Source organism: Uranotaenia lowii, chromosome 2 (assembly GCF_029784155.1).
Source record: "Uranotaenia lowii strain MFRU-FL chromosome 2, ASM2978415v1, whole genome shotgun sequence".
NCBI lineage: Eukaryota > Metazoa > Arthropoda > Insecta > Diptera > Culicidae > Uranotaenia > Uranotaenia lowii.
Genome location: NC_073692.1, coordinates 15,775,215 through 15,798,519, shown reverse-complemented (window position 1 = coordinate 15,798,519; position 23,305 = coordinate 15,775,215).

Sequence of the window (23,305 nt, the reverse complement as noted above, 5' to 3'; positions counted from 1 at the left end):
TCGTCGTTGCTCTTCGGGCACGAATGGTCGGATTGCCTCGGTCGATACGTCGCAGTACAGAGGAGCAGTCGATGCGGGAGACTTCAAAAGTTTTAGCTGCATCGATGTGTTGGTCGGAGGGTTCGTCAGAAAGTCTTTAAGCTCACGGTCGGATCTCTGCAGATCAGCCATACGATCGTAGTCGATCACTTCGGAGGTGATGGTATTGATGCGACTGAGCATGTCGGCGACTTTGTTATCTTCGCCAGACACATGCCTTATGTCTGTGGTGTACTCACTTATAAAACCAAGTCGTCGTTGTTGTGTTGGGTTAGCTTTCTCTGGACGTTGTTTGAAAGCTGTGGTGAGAGGCTTATGGTCCGTGTACACACAAAAGTCGCGCGCTTGTAGTGTGTCACGAAAGTGTTTGATGGCTTCGTACATGGCGAGAAGCTCTCTGTCGTAGGTGCTTGCTTTCTGCTGGCTTTCACTCAACTTGCGAGAAAAGAATGCAAGAGGGTGAGGACCATTTGGTGTGAGTTGGTGTAGAACTGCGCCAATCGCTTCATTCGAAGCATCGACGTCCAAGGAAAGTTTGGCATCAGGAGAAGGGTGAGCGAGAAGGGTAGCTTTGGCAAGGTCGGCCTTACATCGCTCAAATGCTTCATCTGACTCTCTATCCCACACAAGCACAGTGGAATCGTTTCGAATATTGCCGTGGATAAGTTTTTGCAAAATTTGTTGATTGATTGCTGCTCGGGGGATAAAGCGTCGGTAGAAATTTATGGTGCCGAGAAATCTTTTTAGTTGCTTGGCGATCGTCGGTTTAGGAAAGTCTAAGATAGCTTGAACTTTGCTCGCCTTCGGCTTAATTCCCTCGGGCGTAATTTCGTGACCGAGAAATTCAACAGAAGGCTGACCAATTTGGCATTTGGATGCATTTATGACAAGACCATTCTTTCGCAAGCGATCAAATACTACACGGAGGTGTTGTTTGTGTTGTTCTATGGTGTCGGATGCTATGCACAGGTCGTCAATATAAGGAAAAACGTAATCAAGGTCACCTAGGATGGCATGTAGGTGTCTTTGTAAAGTCTGTCCTGCATTTCTCAGTCCGAAAGTCATGTATAAAAATTCAAAAAGGCCAAAAGGAGTTGTTATGGCTGTTTTCGGTATGTCTTCAGGGGCTACTGGTATCTGATGGTAGGCCCGTTGCAAGTCTATACATGAAAAAATACGCTTACCATACAGAATGCTGGAGAAATCCTGAATATGTGGCACAGGATATCGATCAGGAACAGTGACGGCATTGAGATTTCGATAATCTCCGCATGGACGCCATTTGCCGTTCGACTTTCTGACGAGGTGAAGAGGGCTCGCCCAACAGCTCTTCGACGGACGACAAATTCCTTGCTCCATAAGGAATTGAAACTCGGCTTTCGCTTCCTTGAGTTTATCCACCGGCAATCGACGAGGACGGCAAAATACAGGTGGACCAGTTGTCAAGATTTGATGGACGACGCTGGTGTTGGTCGGCTTGTGCTTCATATCGAGAACAGTGATGTCTCGGTATTCGTGGAGAATTTCAGCAAATGGAGAGTTGATGTTGAACGTGGTGATGGATGGTTCACTGGTCGTGGTGATGTTGTGGACTTCTAGGCGTGTGGTGTTATCGATCAGCTTGTTTCTTCGCAAATCCACAAGCAGATCAAAGTGTTTGAGAAAGTCCGCTCCGATGATCGGCGATTTTACGTCTGCGATGACGAATACCCACACGAATGATCGACGCAGGCCAAGTTCTACTGTAAGACGTTTGGTGCCGTATGTGTGTATTCGGGTGCCGTTTGCTGCGAAGAGTTGATGCGACGGTGTCGGTGAGAGACGTTCTCTTGGAGATGGTGGGATGACAGAGACGTCTGCGCCTGTGTCGATGAGGAATCGATTGGAGTTTTTCGTGTCGAAGATGTGGATTCGCTGGATGTTTGTGTTTGCGTTGTGGTTTGGGTTCAGGCAGCTGCTGGTGTGTTGGTCACGTTCTTCGGGAGGTTGACGATTGCTGTTGTGGATCACTACTGATCTTTGTTTCGAGTGTACACCTCGAACTTCCCATCGAAAAAAATGCACTTAACGTTGTGGTTGTCACCTTTGATCATCTCACACTTTTGCGCTTGGGCGCCGTGCCGGTAATGAAACCAGCAGATCCATCGACGAGGAGTCTTGCTTCGGGCTGGAGTAGAATCACGACGACTGAACGAACGACCACGTGGGCGGCCATTTTGTCGTTCTCGATCACGGAAATTTCCAGAAATGGCTTCGTCAAGGCGACGTGACAAAGCGGCGATTTGCACTTCCAGAGATGATGACGATTTTGGTTCACTGCACTGCACTGACAAAATTTGTTCACGAGGGGCTTCTAGAATTTTGTCAGCAACCTTTGCCTGGTCATCCAACGTAGCGGTAGGCATAGCGGCGATTATGGATCGAGCGGTGTTGGGAAGTGCTCGCAACCACAAATTAGCAAGAACGCTATCGGTGCAACCGGCTCCACCTAAGCGTCGCATTTCGGACAAAAGAACGCTAGGTTTTTGGTCCCCTAGGGACATTCCAGAGAGCAAGCTTGTCAACCGCTGTGTTTCGGAGGGTCGGAAATGTGCAACCACGGCAGATTTAAGCGTTTCATATCTGTCGTTAGTATTCGCTTCGTTGCACTTGGAAATCACTGTGTGCACAAATTTGGCGCGCGAACCGAGAGCCACGATCACCGCGTTAAACTTGAACTTGTCGTTTCTTATTCCGTTTACACTGAACGCGGCCTCGAGACAAATAAACCACGTCTCAATGTCATCCGGATCGAAATCCGGGAAATTGATCTTCGCAATAACCGTCGGTTCTTTAATTTCACTCGGTTGCTCTGCCTTGACCGAATCACTTTTATCACCGGACTCCATTTTGTTTTAAAGTCTTTGGTGAGGTTCACAGAATGTGGATTGGAGTTTCGCGTTCACGGTTTTACTGCGGGTTTTTTACTAAAACGATTCTTTATTGTAACGGAAATCGTTTTCCGCGCGTTTTTCGCGTTCGGGGTCACCAGTTATGGGATAAATAGTTGGTTTCTGGGGAATGGTTTCGGATAACCAGAAATTCAAGACCGATTGATTTGGGTGTCTGAATTCAACTAAAACTATATTTACAAGGTTGAGTCTATGGCACATCTTGGACTTATGTGTTTGTAATTAGGTTGATAACTGTGTGTAGAAAGAGATAAATTTATATCGTGTTTTACATTAATATTGGCTATGGTATGTGTTGTGAGTATGAAATGGAATATGAGAGTTGTGTGAAATAATATGTGTATGATGGTTACGCCACAGTTTCATCCTCAACTGATAGATTTAATCTACAGATTAAAAGCTTTTCCGCCTTCCGGGTATGCAGTTCATTCTTTGCCTTTTTTTTTCGCAAATTAAAAAGCTGAATCAGCCGGAGAAAGAGCGATCGCAAAGACAAAAATCATACAAAAAAAACAAATAAGAAAAACATTAAGAACACTATGTTGGTTTTCAATTGAAAAATGTTTCAACAAGTAGAATTTTTTGAATATTTTTATCATCCGTTTGCTAACTGTTCCAATATTTCTGTTCCACAATCTTCGAATCAAAACGAGACTTCCGGTGCATCTTGACTCAACCTTCAAGCGATTGATGGCAGAGTAAAGTAAAGATTCACTTATTTTATCAGATCATAGAGAGTTCCGGAAGTCGCACCAATAGTTTTGAGACGAATATCGCTCTCGATTCTTTTCCTACGCTTCATAATCTATGCCTGCAGCCACTTTTTGACCTTTCGCTTTTGTCATCTTGGCTCGATTTTTGCACGATAAAGCTCCGAGAAAGGGATGTCTCACAAAGTTTGCGATTAATTAGCGTTTCCTTCTTGCGGAGGATTTTTCCGGAAAATCAAACGAAGGATGCGGGAATTTTCTCATCCCCTCATTCCCATCTCCCGAATCCGTGAATTTTTCGCCAATTTCATCACTACGATTTCAAACTTCAAAAAAGAGTTTGACATTTTTGACAATTTTCACAATTTTAACAATTTTGACAATTTTGACAATTTTGACAATTTTGACAATTTTGACAATTTTGACAATTTTGACAAATTTGACAATTTTGACAATTTTGACAATTTTGACAATTTTGACAATTTTGACAATTTTGACAATTTTGACAATTTTGACAATTTTGACAATTTTGACAATTTTGACAATTTTGACAATTTTGACAATTTTGACAATTTTGACAATTTTGACAATTTTGACAATTTTGACAATTTTGACAATTTTGACAATTTTGACAATTTTGACAATTTTGACAATTTTGACAATTTTGACAATTTTGACAATTTTGACAATTTTGACAATTTTGACAATTTTGACAATTTTGACAATTTTGACAATTTTGACAATTTTGACAATTTTGACAATTTTGACAATTTTGACAATTTTGACAATTTTGACAATTTTGACAATTTTGACAATTTTGACAATTTTGACAATTTTGACAATTTTGACAATTTTGACAATTTTGATAATTTTGACAATTTTGACAATTTTGACAATTTTGACAATTTTCACAATTTTGACCATTTTGACAATTTTGACAATTTTGACAATTTTGACAATTTTGACAATTTAGACAATTTTGACAATTTTGACAATTTTGACAATTTTGACAATTTTGACAATTTTGACGATTTTGACAATTTTGACAATTTTGACAATTTTGACAATTTTGACAATTTTGACAATTTTGACAATTTTGACAATTTTGACAATTTTGACAATTTTGACAATTTTGACAATTTTGACAATTTTGACAATTTTGACAATTTTGACAATTTTGACAATTTTGACAATTTTGACAATTTTGACAATTTTGACAATTTTGACAATTTTGACAATTTTGACAATTTTGACAATTTTGACAATTTTGACAATTTTGACAATTTTGACAATTTTGACAATTTTGACAATTTTGACAATTTTGACAATTTTGACAATTTTGACAATTTTGACAATTTTGACAATTTTGACAATTTTGACAATTTTGACAATTTTGACAATTTTGACAATTTTGACAATTTTGACAATTTTTGACAATTTTGACAATTTTGACAATTTTGACAATTTTGACAATTTTGACAATTTTCACAATTTTGACAATTTTGACAATTTGTCAATTTTGACAATTTTGAAAATTTTGACAATTTTGACAATTTTGTCAATTTTGTCAATTTTGACAATTTTGACAATTTTGACAATTTTGACAACTTTGACAATTTTGACAATTTTGACATTTTTGACAATTTTGACAATTTTGACAATTTTGACAATTTTGACAATTTTGACAATTTTGACAATTTTGACAATTTTGACAATTTTGACAATTTTTACAATTTTGACAATTTTGACAATTTTGACAATTTTGACAATTTTTACAATTTTGACAATTTTGACAATTTTGACAATTTTGACAATTTTGACAATTTTGACGATTTTGACAATTTTGACAATTTTGACATTTTTGACAATTTTGACAATTTTGACAATTTTGACAATTTCGACAATTTGACAATTTTGACAATTTTGACAATTTTGACAATTTTGACAAGTTTGACAATTTTGACAATTTTGACAATTTTGACAATTTTGACAATTTTGACAATTTTGACAATTTTGACAATTTTGACAATTTTGACAATTTTGACAATTTTGACAATTTTGACAATTTTGACAATTTTGACAATTATGACAATTTTGACAATTTTGACAATTTTGACAATTTTGGCAATTTTGACAATTTTGAAAATTTTGACAATTTTGACAATTTTGACAATTTTGACAATTTTGACAATTTTGACAATTTTGACAATTATGACAATTTTGACAAATTTGACAATTTTGACAATTTTGACAATTTTGACAATTTTGACAATTTTGACAATTTTGACAATTTTGACAATTGTGACAATTTTGACAATTTTGACAATTTTGACAATTTTGACAATTTTGACAATTTTGACAATTTTGACAATTTTGACAATTTTGACAATTTTGACAATTTTGACAATTTTGACAATTTTGACAATTTTGACAATTTTGACAATTTTGACAATTTTGACAATTTTGACAATTTTGACAATTTTGACAATTTTGACAATTTTGACAATTTTGACAATTTTGACAATTTTGACAATTTTGACAATTTTGACAATTTTGACAATTTTGACAATTTTGACAATTTTGACAATTTTGACAATTTTGACAATTTTGACAATTTTGACAATTTTGACAATTTTGACAATTTTGACAATTTTGACAATTTTGACAATTTTGACAATTTTGACAATTTGACAATTTTGACAATTTTGACAATTTTGACAATTTTGACAATTTTGACAATTTTGACAATTTTGACAATTTGGACAATTTGGACAGTTTTGACAATTTTGACAATTTTGACAATTTTGACAATTTTGACAATTTTGACAATTTTGACAATTTTGACAATTTTGACAATTTTGACAATTTTGACAATTTTGACAATTTTGACAATTTTGACAATTTTGACAATTTTGACAATTTTGACAATTTTGACAATTTTGACAATTTTGACAATTTCGACAATTTTGACAATTTTGACAATTTTGACAGTTTTTAATCTGTTTCGTTTTAAAAAGTCCTCATTCGAATTTTGGATCTAATGATTTACGCAAGAATGCGATGAAAGGCAGTGATCGAGAAAATTAAAATTTCTGAATAATCGATTTCGAATTGCAAAAACCCGATAACAGGCTTTGCCACCAACTACCGATTCGAAAGATAGTCCGGTTGAATTGATTTGAATGATCGATTGGAAGATTTTTTTTCAGTTGCTCTCTTATTCGAATATCCCAGCTAATTTCGGAGGACTTAACAACGCAAAAAAAACGGCAAAAAGTGGAACCAAGATTGATTTTGCGTAATAATCAGCGGACGAGGAGAAAGCTTCTTGTTTTCCGGATTGCGGACATTGGACAGACACCTTCTCGCCGTGTCACCACCACAAGGCGAATTTCTCGGCAGCCGAGAAGATCATATCAGCGATCGATCAAAAACCGCTGACCAGCCGCTGAAGCACTGGAATGTTGAGAGAGTGATTGAAGCCGTATCAACAACTCAGCTGCCCGAAGGAAGGCAAACTGGGAGGTCATTTGGATGGTCCTGCCTGAAGCGAAGAGAATCCACGGAAGAGGTACGGGTCTTGACGCCTTTTTCGGGTCTGTTATTAATCGATCTTGTTTCTTTTTGTCTGATTTGATGGACGTAACACTTACTTCTGTATTTTGCCGTTATCCGTTGCTTTCCTCCAAGCGTGGCTCTGAGACGTCAAGAGATGATTTGAACGAGATGAGCATCTCGTCACTGCCTTGGCCGATTGAAGGATCAGATTGTGAGCAGAGGTACCCTCGGGGGACTTTTTCGCTTCCTACATGCCGTTGACAACAGAGATGGAGGCTGTGTTATGACATATTCTTCGGCTAATGTTTTGTTAACCGGTTGAATGAGTGACCAACAACCTACGACGTAGACACGAGGTGTAGAATTTCGGAAAACCAAGATAGAACACAGAAAAGAACCAGGCGGAGGATCAGATCAGATTTAAGCGCGTGGAGTCGGTTCGCTTTAATTGACTAGAGCTAGCTAGCTTTTGTGAATAAAGCTTAGTTCTTTTAGAAATGGGACACTTTCTTTTGCTAATAGCTCGTTTACTAGTAATCGGACATTCAAAATTTTGACAGCATTTTGTTGCCTGTAAAAAGTTCTATCCGACCTATTTTTTTCAAAATTTAAAATTCACGCGTTCTTGAGATATATACAATGCAAGAGAAAAAGGAAAAAATAATTTTGCACAGTTTTATTCAAATCCATTATTATCAAATTGATAGCCGACAAAACCGTTGATTATTCAAAGGACTACTGTGTGTGAATGGTGAAAAAGTATGGAAATACTGTCAAAAATGTTTACAAAGTTCAAATCAACCATTGGAGTGAAGCATATGATTGGCAACTTCGGCTAAGGGTCATCAGGGAAGTCAAGTCTCATGCCAGCATTTTTAATTTTCAATAAGCGAAAAACTAAGGGTAGATCGCTTAAATTTCCAAAAAAAAATTCTCCGATAAGCTGAAAGTGTTGCCTCTTAATAAGTCATTCAAACCTAGCCTCAAATAAAAATTTTTTGCTAGATCCACAGCTCCACAGCTGGTTCCGAGGCTTTGAGACAGATGATTTCTGATGAACGACAAAACTTATGAAATACCCTATTTTAAACAAATTCCAGCGTTTGAATCCTATACCACGTCTGCTCGTGGCAAGGTCCCGAGTATATTAAAGTATGTATTTGCTGGTTATTATGTATAAAATATAATGATTTACCAAAATTCTGCTTCTGTGGAAAAAAACAACAATTTTCAAATCGAAAACTATGGTTTTCACTCTTTTCAAAAGCCTAAAAAGAGTAATATTTTATGTACCCTTCGCAACCTACGATCTATACTAACCGATTATACTTTAAGTTAAATCTCCTCATGGTTTTACTTCGTTATTTCCAGATTTTTCCAGCAGAAATTCCATTAAAAACGCTCAAAGAGTGGCTCAAAAATAATCAAATTTGTTAATTTCGAAACAGCTGTATCCACTAAAGTGGCCTCAGTTTCTTTTAAAAGAGAAGTATTGGTCCGAAAAGTATCAGAAATTGAAGGAGGGAGATGTAGCCACCTAAAACACAGATTAGACGAAGTATTAGTTTGAAAAACTGATCATTATCATGACTGAAAAAAGTGTGCGCTGGCCGAAGGGAAGTACCAAGAATAAAGTAGAATTTATTCTTACAAAAAACGATAAATATTTTTTTTCAAATTTTTTCATGAATTATCATGAGATTACCTTCATTTCCTTCATAGAAAGTATTTAGATCAAACGAAAGGTTTTTGAGATACACGCATTCGTAACTGTCCCATTTCTAAAAGAACTAAGCTTTAAGCCGGCGCGTGGTTTGTTTCTAACTTTATCAACCAGATGGACCGGAAAAATAGAAGAAGCAAAACATCAGCAGATAGAGCGAACTTCATCGCATCGCTGCTGCCAGTTTCATGTTGATAGCGTTTCTGTAGAGTTTTTGACCGATAAGCGCTTTTTTTTCAGGGAACTTGATCATCCCATCGGCACGTTTTGTAATCAATGTGAGTTTTTCCATTTTTTCTGAAGCAGCATGGAAAAAAATAATCTGCAACGAAATTGTTCCTTTTTTAAAATGAGAAAAATATCGCGTCATGGTAGTGATTGTTATAATTTGAATAAAAAATTTTTTAAACTCCTTCCACTTTGAAGTAAAAAATTTCTGAGGTTGTAATGAAATTCTTTTTTGCTTGAACTGAAATTGCGTCTTAAACAAAGATTTAATACTATTAAAAGCTATATTTTTGAATTTTGGTCAATTTATGTCATTTTCTTAAAATTTCTGTAATTTTCTGTAATTTTGTGTAATTTTGTGTAATTTTGTGTAATTTTGTGTAATTTTGTGTAATTTTGTGTAATTTTGTGTAATTTTGTGTAATTTTGTGTAATTTTGTGTAATTTTGTGTAATTTTGTGTAATTTTGTGTAATTTTGTGTAATTTGTGTAATTTTGTGTAATTTTGTGTAATTTTCTGTAATTTTGTGTAATTTTGTGTAATTTTGTGTAATTTTCTGTAATTTTCTGTAATTTTCAGTAGTTTTCTGTAATTTTCTGCAATTTTCTGTAATTTTCTGTAATTTTCTGTAATTTTCTGTAATTTTCTGTAATTTTCTGTAATTTTCTGTAATTTTCTGTAATTTTCTGTAATTTTCTGTAATTTTCTGTAATTTTCTGTAATTTTCTGTAATTTTCTGTAATTTTCTGTAATTTTCTGTAACTTTCTGAAACTTTCTGAAACTTTCTGAAATTTTCTGTAATTTTCAATAATTTTTTGTGATTTTCTGTAGTTTACCGTAATTTTCTGTAATTTTCTACAATTTTTTGTAATTTTCTGAAATTTTCTGTAACTTTTCTTTGATTTTCTGTAATTTTCTGTATTTTTCTATAATTTTCTGCAATTTTCTGTAACTTTCTGTAATTTTCTGTAATTTTCTGTGATTTTCTGTAATTTTCTGTAATTTTCTGTAATTTTCTGTAATTTTCTGTAATTTTCTGTAATTTTCTGTAATTTTCTGTAATTTTCTGTAATTTTCTGTTATTTTCTGTAATTTTCTGAAGCTTTCTGTAATTTTCTGAAGCTTCCTGTAATTTTCTGTAGTGCTCTGTAAATTTCTATAATTTTCTTAAGCTTTCAGTAATTTTAAGAAATTTGCTGTAATTTTCTGAAGTTTTCTGTAATTTTCTGTATTTTCTGTATTTTCTGTAATTTTCTGTAATTTTTGAAATTTTCCACTTTGAAGTAAAAATTTCTGAGGTTGCAATGAAATTAGTTTTTGCCTCTAAAACAAAGATTTAATATTAATAAAAGCTATATTTTTGAATTTTGGTCAATTTATGTCATTTTCTTCAAATTTCTATAATTTTCTGTAACTTTCTGTAACTTTCTGTAGTTTTCTGTATTGTTCTGTAATTTTCTGTAATTTTCTGTAGTTTCTGTAGTCTCTGTAATTTTCTGCAATTTTCTGTAATATTCTTTAATTTTCTGTAATTTTCTGTAATTTTTTGTAATTTTCTGTAATTTTCTGCAATTTTCTGTAGTTTTCTGTAATTTTCTGTAATTTTCTGTAGTTTTCTGTAATTTACTGTAAATTCAATAATTTTGAATAATTTTGAATAATTTTGAATAATTTTCTGTAATTTTCTGCGATTTTCTGTAATTTTCTGAAATTTTCTGTAATTTTCTGTAATTTTCTGTAATTTTCTGTAATTTTCTGTAATTTTCTGTATTTTTCTGTAATTTTCTGCAATTTTCTGTACTTTTCTGTAATTTTCTAAAATTTTCTGTACTTATCTGAAATGTCCTGTAATTTTCTGTTTTTTCTGTAGTGTTCTCTAAATTTCTATAATTTTCTTAAGCTTCCAGTAATTTTCAGAATATGCTGTAATTTTCTGAAGCTTTTTGTAATTTTCTGTATTTTCTGTAATTTTCTGTAATTTCTGTTATTTCTGTAATTTTCTGTAATTTTTGTAATTTTTGAAATTTTTGTAATTTTTGAAATTTTTGTCATTTCGAATTTTTGTCATTTTTGTCATTTTTGTCATTTTTGTCATTTTTGTCATTTTTGTCATTTTTGTCATTTTTGTCATTTTTGTCATTTTTGTCATTTTTGTCATTTTTGTCATTTTTGTCATTTTTGTCATTTTTGTCATTTTTGTCATTTTTGTCATTTTTGTCATTTTTGTCATTTTTGTCATTTTTGTCATTTTTGTCATTTTTGTCATTTTTGTCATTTTTGTCATTTTTGTCATTTTTGTCATTTTTGTCATTTTTGTCATTTTTGTCATTTTTGTCATTTTTGTCATTTTTGTCATTTTTGTCATTTTTGTCATTTTTGTCATTTTTGTCATTTTTGTCATTTTTGTCATTTTTGTCATTTTTGTCATTTTTGTCATTTTTGTCATTTTTGTCATTTTTGTCATTTTTGTCATTTTTGTCATTTTTGTCATTTTTGTCATTTTTGTCATTTTTGTCATTTTTGTCATTTTTGTCAAGCAAAATGCAATGAATTTTAGATCCGTACCAAAAGAATTCAACTTTTTTCTTTTTATTTTGTTATCACAAAAGATGAATTAGCTAGACTAGGAAAACCTCCAACCAATGTGGAAAAAATCTTTCGAATTTATAATCAAAACAACATTTCTCCTCAACAGCTTAAGATTGAGTTGTTTTGCGAACCATGAGATTTGTTTGCTGGAAGATTTCAAGAAATAAATGAAGTAATGTTGGAGCGGAAAGTAAGAATGGGGAGAGAGAAAGGCAAAGCAATCGAAAACGAGGCTAATCTATGCATCAATTTCTAAAATAACAGTTGCCCCAGCTTTCGATCCCCCGACTTATGTTTGGCTCGACCAAAAAGTTTGATTGGTTTGATTGGCTTTGCTAGCGCTGCTGAAGAAATCTCGATATTATTAAACATGCCACAGAGACGTTGGGGGGAGAGATAGAGTCTAAAAACGGGAGACAGAGATAGAAGCAACAGAGATACAGCGAGGGGACATGTTCAAATTGTTGTTACAAGAAGCCAGACCGAGGGCCGGGAAGGCGAAAGAAATCCATAAAAAAGAGATCTCGGTGACGTTTGACAGCCGATTGAGCTTCTGTTTGGCCGGGACCTACTTTTGGCCTATCGAACTTCGAAATGTGTTGTTTGAGACGTGTAAAAAATAAATATCTGATCAGTGAACCCCCGATAGATATTTATATTTCTTTATAATGGGCTACAACGTCGATTAACAAGTACGATTTGTTTGGGGCACGATTTGTGACTGACTTGTGGATTTGTGATTTCTCTCATCGAAGTTTTTTGTCAGAACTCCATTAGGACAAAACATGACGCAGTTCAAAATTTAGAGAGAAAAAACTTCCCATCAATCGAGACTAATCTAGGCCTATTATCGAAATTGAATTGTTCCCATCAAATGTGAACCATCGATAAGGGCTGATATGAGTATAAATTCGTATCTCCAGTTGCCTTCAGTTGTATAATCTCGTAGGTACTAAATTTGTCCATCCAACTACGGGTCTTATCTTAGGTTATCTCAAATAAGCGACCGGGAAACCGAATGATAGATTGATGTCAAGTTTGATAAGGTTTGCTTGCACCTCGCATATTGTTGGTCATGCGAGAGATGGCTGTGATATTGCCAGTGATAAGGGACTGATTCTGTACCGTTATCTAATCAGCATTTACTCGCCGACAGATGCCAAGAATTAATGCTTCGAGTATCAACTGCGGGCTCTTCGGCTCCGGAGAGATAATGAATTGAAATCACAATCAGTCCTATACGAGTACCTAATAATACAAGAGCGCAAATGATATAATCTGGTTTTCGTTATCAGGTTATTGTTACCCTGCCAGGCGTTATCTTTCGCGACTAAAGAGTTTATATTTAATTCAATAGAGGCGCCAAACTCAGCGAACTCATCGTTTATGGTTTGAATCAAAACAAAAATTTTCAACTGAATACGAGATTTGAAAACGAGGTTTGATCCAAAACTGATTAGATTTGGAAGGACCCAATTTGGCGGTGTTCTAAATCGTTTGGCAGTTGATGGCACACGAGTGGGGTTGTCAGTTTTTTCACTGGATTAGATCTTATTTCATTGGTCCAGTTCTTGAATGTGGTAGCCCCTACAAAAACAAACAAATTCCTTTCCCGCAAACGACATACTGTGATCACACTTAGCAACTTCGAAGCTGGTATCGATAAAAATCCAAGTGACTCTTTTGACTCTTTTTTTAATACATTTACTATTACTGAATGGGATATGAGAAACTATAACTATAATCATCACTATATTATAGTTTATTTTTTATACAAAATATAACCCAAAACAAGAGTTATTTTGGTTGCTGACAAGAATTGCAGACTTCCCATTTTACTTGTTGATTTCAGACAAGAGTGTGAGTCGATTCTAGAGTTGCAACTGAACTCTTTCTCTGCTTTCAAATTTCTCCGGTTAACATTGGTGTCCAATTAGATGAACATCCAAAATATGAGTCTGTAACCTTAAAACTCGCTCAGAAATTTGAATCTAAAATTTAAACAAGAATTTAGATTTCAAATTCAGATTTGGATTCAGACTTGGGTTTGGGTGACTGAGTCACGCGTTTAAAAGTAATTAACAAAAGTAGTCACTTGGAGTTTGTTTGACGCCAGCTTTGATGGTTGGTCGTTTGCGAGAAAGGTAAGCGCCAGCAATTTCACCCTTCCTTACCCAAGTAACACAGTTCAAGCTAACTAGCATTTGGATGTTTTATTATGGTTTTATTATGGCTTTTTTGTGCAACTCGTTTTATGACGGTTTTATTATAATCATGCAAAATGCTTATATTCTTGAATCCACCATCTGTTTTCAGATAGTTTTGAAAACGCTCATAAATCTTTCATTAAACATACCGTTTCAGTTATTTAGAAAGAGTTAGGAATGCTATGTTTAAACTATAATAAAACACAAACTTAGACGTTTGCTCCAAGCTTTCTTTTGCATGTTCTATAATAGCACTCAGTGCCTGATTATTAAACCGCCATAAAACTTAGTGACAGTTCTCGATCAAGATGTCAAAACAGGACACGCTCAGATTAGATAGCACATATTTGAATTGGAATTCCCATATTTACACATTTTTGATAAGTTCTGTGTGTTGATTTTGAGTTAAAATAAAAAAAAAATATAAAAATGTATGAAAACTTCGAATTAGTGGAAGTGGAATGAATAACTCTACAATATGAGTATTGAGTGAAAGGATTCAAATATTGGGAAGAAAATTTGTTGCTTGACGGCATGCCAAAAAACATCATTTTCTTTAATCCAAGTTGGCGGCTTCCGCTTTTATTTTCAAAGTTGTAAATTACTGAAAATATCATGAAACCTTCTTAATATTGTTATTACGTGAAAGTAATAAACGAGTAGAAGTCGAATTTCGTTGTCCGTCGCCATCTTAAATTCCAAGATGGCAGCTACCACTCAACTTGAAAATGCTGTAAATGACTGAAAATCGCCTCAAACCCTTACAATATGGGTATTAGTTGAAAGAGCTGAACCAGTAAAAGTCGAATTTCGTTTTTTGACGCCATCCAAATTCAAGATGGCAGTTTCCGCTGAACTTTAAAATGTTGTAAATGACTTAAAATCGTATGAAACCCCAACAATATTGGTATTGGGTGAAAGGGCTAAACGAGTAGTAGGCAATTTTCTCTTTTCGCTTTACTCTGAAGTGCTGTAAGTGACTTAAAATCGCATAAAACAACCACAATATAGACAACGATCGTTTTTGGCAACATCCGATTTTGGAACATGTGCCTAAATCGAACAAATAACAGAAACAACATTACCTTATAGTTTTCGCTGGAATAAGACCAATACAATTTAGACATAATAGCATGATAGACATAATATAATGACATAAATAGAAAATATGGCAAACTTTCAACAAAACACGAAAAGTGCTAAATGCATCGGAAACATGATAAAAAATGTAGTACCAAGTAAAAACAAAGTTTGGAAAAAAAATCGTTCGATTTTTAAAACAACCTTTCACCCAATGCCCATATTGTGGGAGTTCCATGCGATTTTCAGTGATTAACAGCATTTAAAAGTTCAGTGAAAGCCTCCATACACCCGAGATGCACCTGATAGCGAAATTTGACTTCTTCTAGGTTAGCCCTTTAGCTAATACCCATATTGTGGGAGTTTCATGCGATTTTTAGATATTGACAGCATTTTAAGGTTCAGCGAAAGTCGCCATCTTGGATTTCAAGATGATCTGATAGAGAAATTTCCCTTAAACTGATTAAGCCATTTTCCTCAAAGACCATATTGTGGGAATTTTAAATGACTTTCAGTGATTTCAATCATTTTAATGTTCAGTGGAAGCCGCAATCTTGGATTTCAAGATGACGCCTGATAGCGAAAATTGTATTCTACTCGTTGATCTTATTCAATTTATACCCATATTGTGGAAGTTTCATGCGATTTTCAGTGATTAACAGCATTTTAAAGTTCAGTGGAAGCCGCCATCTTGGATTTCAAGTTTACGTCCGATAGCGAAATTCGACTTCTTCTAGTTTTGCCCTTTCACCCAATACCAATATTGTTAGGGTTTCATGCGATTTTAAGTCATTTTCAACATTTTAAAGTTCAGCGGATTGGATTTCAAGATGGCGTCGTCAGACAACGAAATTTGACTGCAATCCATGATTTATTCCACGGGTCATTCACAACCAATCCCTTTTCATTCAAAAAGTCTGTCCTCATTTACTGTACTATTGATTAACAACTCAGAAATTAGGAACTTATCCTAAGCGTGTAATTGGTTGGCTTGCGAGAGAAACGTCAAATCGTAGCTTTTTTTGGGGTCATCATTGAACCATAATAAAACTATGAATTGACTCACGCCATGTTGGTTGCAAAATCGAAGGGCACAAAATGACGCCATGTTGATGGATTTACAAAGCAAGCATTGGAAAATATTTTTTCAGGCCTATTTTCCATCAATTCCATCATGATTGACCATCAGATTTGACGAGGCGCATTTATTTTAAGATACTATTTCATACACATTTTACTTAAAATCTTGACTGGCAGTACAAAAGAGGCTCATAATATGGTTAAAACATTGGTATTTTGGCTAATAATTTTACCAGATCATATCTCAATAATGCAATCATCATTCATCAACCATTATGGTTGCTAGAAAAAATAAAAATAAAACTCCGATAACTCACAGAATCGAAAAAAACAAAAATTCCTAACATGTTTAATAATAGCTTTTTAAAAGCTTTGATGACCACCATTGATGACCAACAATAATATGTCATGATGACGTTTCTAGGGTAGTGCCAAATAGCCTAATTTTGGCTTTATTAGAGTCCAGGTGATGTTATAGAATACGCTTTAGCTTTTTATGAAGATTAATGCTATAGTCCAAACGAAATTTTGCTGACCATAAAAAAGCTAAAATTGTTACTTGGATATTTCACAACTGATTCAAAATGAGAAAACATAACAGATAACAAAGTGAAAATTCAATTGGAACTCTAGCTTTACGTAAATGTCACATTTTTTTTTCTTCAATGAAAATCGGTTTAGAAAAAATACTCGCACGTTTCAGACGTTATTTTTCCTTCGAATGTTCGTTTGTGCTTTGCCGATCAAAGCATGCTGCCTGTTGCTAACTTCGGATGCATCTACCGTTGCACTATGGGTAAGGTTGCCAGAATTTTTCCGGCAATTTTTTTTAAATCCCCGATTTTAAACGACAAAATCAAGAAAAGAAATTGAAAAATTTGTTTTCATAAAAACTCATCGAGAGATTTTGAATAGTATTTAAGGCTTCCAAAAAACCTTTCATAATTATTTTTATAAAATTTGCTCAAAAAATTTCGTTTTGGAGGCGTACGTTGTTTTTTTTTTGGTTTGATTTGCCAAATAAAGTGAATAAATCCGGGAAACCGGGCCAGGCCAGACTGTTCCCAATTTTAGTATTAAATAACCGGGCAAACCCGGATGAAACCGAGCAATTTGGCAACATTAACTACGGGAGATCAGGTTTCCAAATGTCCAAGGCCGTATTAAGGGGGGGAAGGGAAGGCAATGGGGGCAATTGCCCCGGGCCCCCCAAGAAAAATAAAATTTAAACATAACTTCAAGCATACTGCTTTAAGTTCTACAAAACTAGGAAAGTAAATGAAATTCGGAATTAAAGTGTTTAATACAACAGGTAAGAGGACCCCCTTGAAATAATATCTCGAATAGGTTTACCCTAATAAGGGAGCCCCCTAGAGTAAGCATTGCAGAATATTTCTTGCATTTTTGGCTGAACAAATAAGCAAACATTTTAACAATACCTGGCAATATCTTCAATTTTGATCTTAAATTTCTCAACGTAAAATCCGGACAAATCTTAGCAAAATTCAGTGATAATTCGAAAAAAATCTATAATAGAGTGACTAAAACCACCTAAAATTCATTTTTTTTACGAAACACGTCAGCAGCGCGCTGCAGCGCTCAAATCGCTTTTCAAACTCCAAACAAATTAACAGATAAAACAAGATAAACAAGCACCGGAAAATTGAGCCTAATTTAGACCTTAGTCTGTTTTATATGTCCACTTTACTTAGAAAACCCGGGCATGTCCGAATAAATCCGGGGACTCTGGAATGCATATCCTATAATAATAATAATACCTCAATTTCTCTTACGTATTGAATAAAGAAAATATTTCTGGAATTTCCAGCGAATCTAGCATTATGTTCTGATGAGAAAGTATTTTAACCTCATTTAAGCTTATACGGGGTATATATTAACTTTTTCTTAAATTTTTCAACATTTAAAAAAATACAGAAATCATCAGTTTTTGAACAAACATTTGCACAAATTTGAAAAAGTTAAAAAAAGGGAGGAAACATATTTAAAATCCTTTTAAATTGTAAGTTTTCTTTGGCCTTGTTGGGAATAAAATTAATAAAACCTGATAATCTGGAATGTTCACTTTACAAGCATAAGTATGAGTATAAATAATGCAAAATTTATTTTAGTTGTTTGTAACATTTTTTTAATTTGCGTTGATTTATGCACTCTACACTAAGGTAGCCAGAATCCTTTCCAGACGGGTCCAGACTGAACAAATCCGAGTTATTTTATCTAAAAACCTGGCTAAATCCGGGAATTTGATTTTAAAATGTTCAACTAAAAATCCGGACAATATCCGGGCAAATTTGATCAAAACCACGGAATTATTCAGTAAAAATCAAGAAAAAAAATTTCATCAAAACATATCAGCAAATGTTCAATCGTATTTAAGGCTTCCAAAAAACTGGTCATGATTATTTGGATTAAACTCGTTATAAACAATGCAGTTTTGGACGACAATGAATAATTTTAGTAACCAAATTTAAGCTTTTTGTAAGATTTTACAAATAAAGTTAATAGATCCGGGCAAAATCCGGGCTTTTTCCAACTTCCATCAAATTTTGTGTCAGATATCCGGGCAATCTGGCAACCTTACTATACACTCTTTTAAATTTGGGAAAAATAAAATAAATGGTAACTCTAGTTGACTAAATTAGGTCAATCGGCAAAACTGAGTTTTGCTATTGAATTTTTATTTAATTTGAATAAGAAAAGTTCAGATACCGGTATTTCGATAGTCTCTAACTATCTTCTTCAGAGAGAGTTTTCGATTCAAAAACGCTCACTGAAGACTGCTATCGAATTACCGGTATCTGAACTTTTCTAAACCGTGGTTGAATTAAAGGGAATATTTCGATTGCTTTGATTCAGTAGAATTATTCAACCAAGTAGGCTTACAACACACAATAGAATGAAATTTTAATTGAAACTTTTCCAGCTGATATAGCCCAAATTTCATACTTTTGTTTCTGATGTAATTTTTTCAGGAAATACCCTGAATTCAGCATATCATTTTCTAAAGTACTATTCTCAACTTATAGTAAAAATGTAAACGCTCTCATGACAAAAGTTTTATGTATAATTTTTTTTCACAAAATTATTCATTCAAAGTCTTAATCCGCATTACGTTTTAAAAATTTCTATTCCGCAGTCCGTGGCGTAGAGGATAGCCTTAAAATCTTCTAAACCAACGATAATGAGATCGAATCCAGGTCACGGCATACATAGTTCACTTTCTGTGGGTTGGTGGTTTTTAGCATGAGTAAGATGCTAGCCATCATATCTTCGAAAGATGTACGCTTAGAGTTAAGTAAAAGGAATCTCTTCCAGGAAAAATCAAGTTTCCTTGAGCTCCTGTATGTGCTTGTGGTTGTTTAAAAAAAAAACATTTAGATTTGAATCATAAATTTTTCAATTCCTGCTTTACTCTGATTTTTACTTTGATTCTAAATTTTGTATTTAATTTCATAAGTAATTTGATATTACGATTTAAACTTGAGACTTTGAACTGTGGGTCTGAAAAAAATCTGATTTTAGGTTTTGAATTTCACTGTAAAATTGTCTGTGGGGCTTATTCTGCGAGGCGAGTGACGTGAAGTGACTTGGGTTTTCAGAGTCACCTTATTCTAGCAAGCGAATGCCGTGACTTGAATGAAAATTTTCTAACTGTCACCGTATTCCCAGAGGTGAATGGCGTGATTCGAGTCGGTGGCAAGTGACTTTTGAAGACGTAACCTATTCTGCAAGTGACTCGGAAGCAAAACAAAATAAATTTAAAATTATTGGTTGAATTTATAAACTTTTTCGACTTCAACAATTAGATTGATCATTTAATAGAGGAAAAATGTATCACGAAGCTTCTTAATTGCATTTAAATCATAATAAAAATTTTAAACTTGAGTGATAAGCAATAAAACAATTTAGTCAAATGCACATAGCTTGAAATAAAAAAAAAAAAACAGATTACGCTCTGTTTAAATGTGTCCTTCAGAAAAGGTATGCAAATAGTTGGAAAATTCATAACAAATTTCAAAAGTAATGTTTTCAAAAAGAACTGAAATGCAGCATAATTGATGAACAAAAGTAAACCGATGCATTCAAATTTCATAAAAACTTTTCGATTGTTTCATTTTAATAAAAATAATTTTGAAAATATCATTGGCCATTTTGAATAATTATTCATAAAGTTTTGTTCAATAAGTTTTTCAAAAGAACAAATCGCTATAGCTCGTTACTTCTTGATCAATAGATACTTTTTGAGAGTACTTAAAATTTATAATTTTTATTCAAATTCGTTGTATTTACAAATAAGAAATTTTAATTTTTTTTATATCAATCGTTTTCAAAGCTGAATATGTTTTGAAGAAGAACAATAATTATTTTTGTTGCTTTATATACCTATTTGTTAAGAAAATGGAATTTAAATTTGAACACCGGTTCGACTAGTATCGATCAAAATCGGTCATTGAACAAACCTGTTGCTAATTTTGAAAATTTGACCGATTTGACATTTCACTGCGGAATATTTTTTCACTGTGGTGAGTTCACGTTCACGTTCGCGTCCGAGAACACATGTACTATAAACCAAGCTTTACAGCCAGCAAAAATCAATGAAAATGCGTTTAGACAAATCAAAAACGCCCAGAACGTCACTAGACGTCGCTAGAACATCGACAATTATCTCGAGTGACTCATTCACTAAGTTAGAGAATATACCCCTGAGTTTCTAAAAATTCATCGAGTTAAAATAATTAAAAATATCACTTGAAGTTTGAATTTGGTAAGAGCATTCTGAACTCGTGAAACGATATAACAAAATACGAAAAGTTGACAGCCAGAGACGTCTTCAAAACAATCTGTTTAGTCATCAGGATGAGCTAGATCGACAAAAAGCCTCCACTGCACACATATTTGAGTTAATAATCAAAACAACGATGAAGAAATTTCTCATATACAAAAAAAGTTTAATAAATCCTGTCCCCAGTTTAAAAATATTAGAGAATTTCATGAAAGTGTATAGTGCATTCAGCGATGTAGTGATAAAAATAAATTTAAAACTGTTTCAATATTGGAACAAAGATAAGAAAGCTTCAACAGAAGAAAATAAACGAAAACATGTCAACCATATTTGAGGCAGATTAGCTTAAACCTTGCTTCGCGTATCAAAAAATCTTAAACCTGTCAATAATTTCGATAATTCAAATCACACAAAACCAACGGAAGAATTTTTTTTGTTGGAAAAAGTGTGAATGTTGACCATTTTCACAAAACAATTTAACTATATGGATCAATTTGTTTTGGAAAAATTTGAATACGTTTTAAAACCAACAATTACTGCTTCAATGTGTTGGAAAAACATGTTTCCATATCAATTGGGCAGACACGAATGCCACAAGGATGGTAAAGTGTCGTAAATAAAAAAAATATCAATTGGGATTGTTTTAAAAAGCAAATGCAAATAAGTGGATTAACGTCACAAAGAAAGCTCACTTTTAAATTTTACGATAAAACTTTGACATTTTATAACAAAACAAAATTAGATCTTCTTTGACAATGATGAAACGATTCTGAAACCCTAAATTTAATAGAAATCGGTTGAAATCCAGCTGAATTACAACAGTGCGAACGAGTGAATTCACGTCACAAAATGGATTTTTCGTAAATTTTGTTGAGGGAAATGGGCTCTTTCGATACAATTGAACCAACGTAACCAGTTTATTGCGAGAAAAGAAAAATAAATGAAGAGCCATATATTATAAACAAATGTATCCGGTTTAATCATTTTAAGCCGGAACAAATTTTAAAACTCTTCCTTTGTCACTCGGAGTTGGAACATCACGAAGGGGCACTGTGAACAATAAAATTTGAAAAAAAATGGATTAAATTGGACAAAAGCTTGCATACAACAAAGTTCCCTTCTTTCTAAATTGCACAAAATCGAAAAATTGAGTTGAGTTCTCAATTTATCAAAAAAATTAATCCAAAATGTGATTCAATTACTATCTTCCTCGTTGGAACATCGCAAGGGGGGTGGATAATAAAAAATGATGCGAAAAACAAATAAATTAGAAAAAATTGCACGAAAGCTTCTATGCAACAAAATTGCATAATATATCATTGCACAAAACTATGAAACAAGTGATTTTTTAACGAAAAATTCAATAAAATCAAGAATACAAAAATCAAGAATAAAATTAATCCTATCTTCCAAATTTTGTTTTTTTTTGTCTTGAAATCTTCCGGATATATGACTTTTTTTCGAAATTTACATAAATACTTCAATATTTATTTTTCCCCCCTTCAGGTTTTTTGGAAATTTCGAAAAGAGAAATTGATATTTGATCCAGCCTAATTTTTTTTTGGTCACTTGGAAGTCCACTTTGATCACTTCAATACGGTCAACCAGGTTGGAAATGATCAATTTACAGTATAAGTTGGCTCTTTTACTCGAATTGAGCTTAGCGATTATATCTGCATGGTTGTGTAGATCTCTGTTTAAGTTTAAACGAATTCTTTTTTAAATTGTATACAATAATCGTTTGAAAAAAGAATCCAGTGTAGTAATGTTTATATAGTTTCTGGATAATTTAAGCTATTTTTAAAATCGGTTCTGTATATACTTAAATAAAAATAAAGTTAAATAATGAAGTTAAAACATTTCATTTCTAGCTTGTAGTTTCCAATCCCGGGTTGATCAAGCTAAAAAAAAATGAAAAAAATATGATCACCGTCGGTGTTAGATCGTTAACATGCACACTGAGTCAAAAATTCCAGCACCGTTCATCGCTCGTTATTATTTTTTTTTTTTTTTTGTTTGATAGGCCACTTCCAGATGCGGCCAGATGTTTTGACCAAAACAACACGTTCCGACATTGACAAACACGTATAGTAGGTATCAGTTACGGCCGCTCGACCTGCCCTTAACTCGGCTTCTACCAGGGCCAGCACTAGCTTTGTTGACATTTTTACTTTCCCCATCTCCTTCCCTTCCCATTCTTCGGTCAGGAGACAGCAACTAACATGCTGTTGCGATGTCTATGACCTACCAAGCGAAAGCTCGGCTTTTCGATAGGGGTTGTTATGGTTGGATTTTGACACTTACTTTTTTGAAGAAGAGGCTTTGGATTCGACTGCT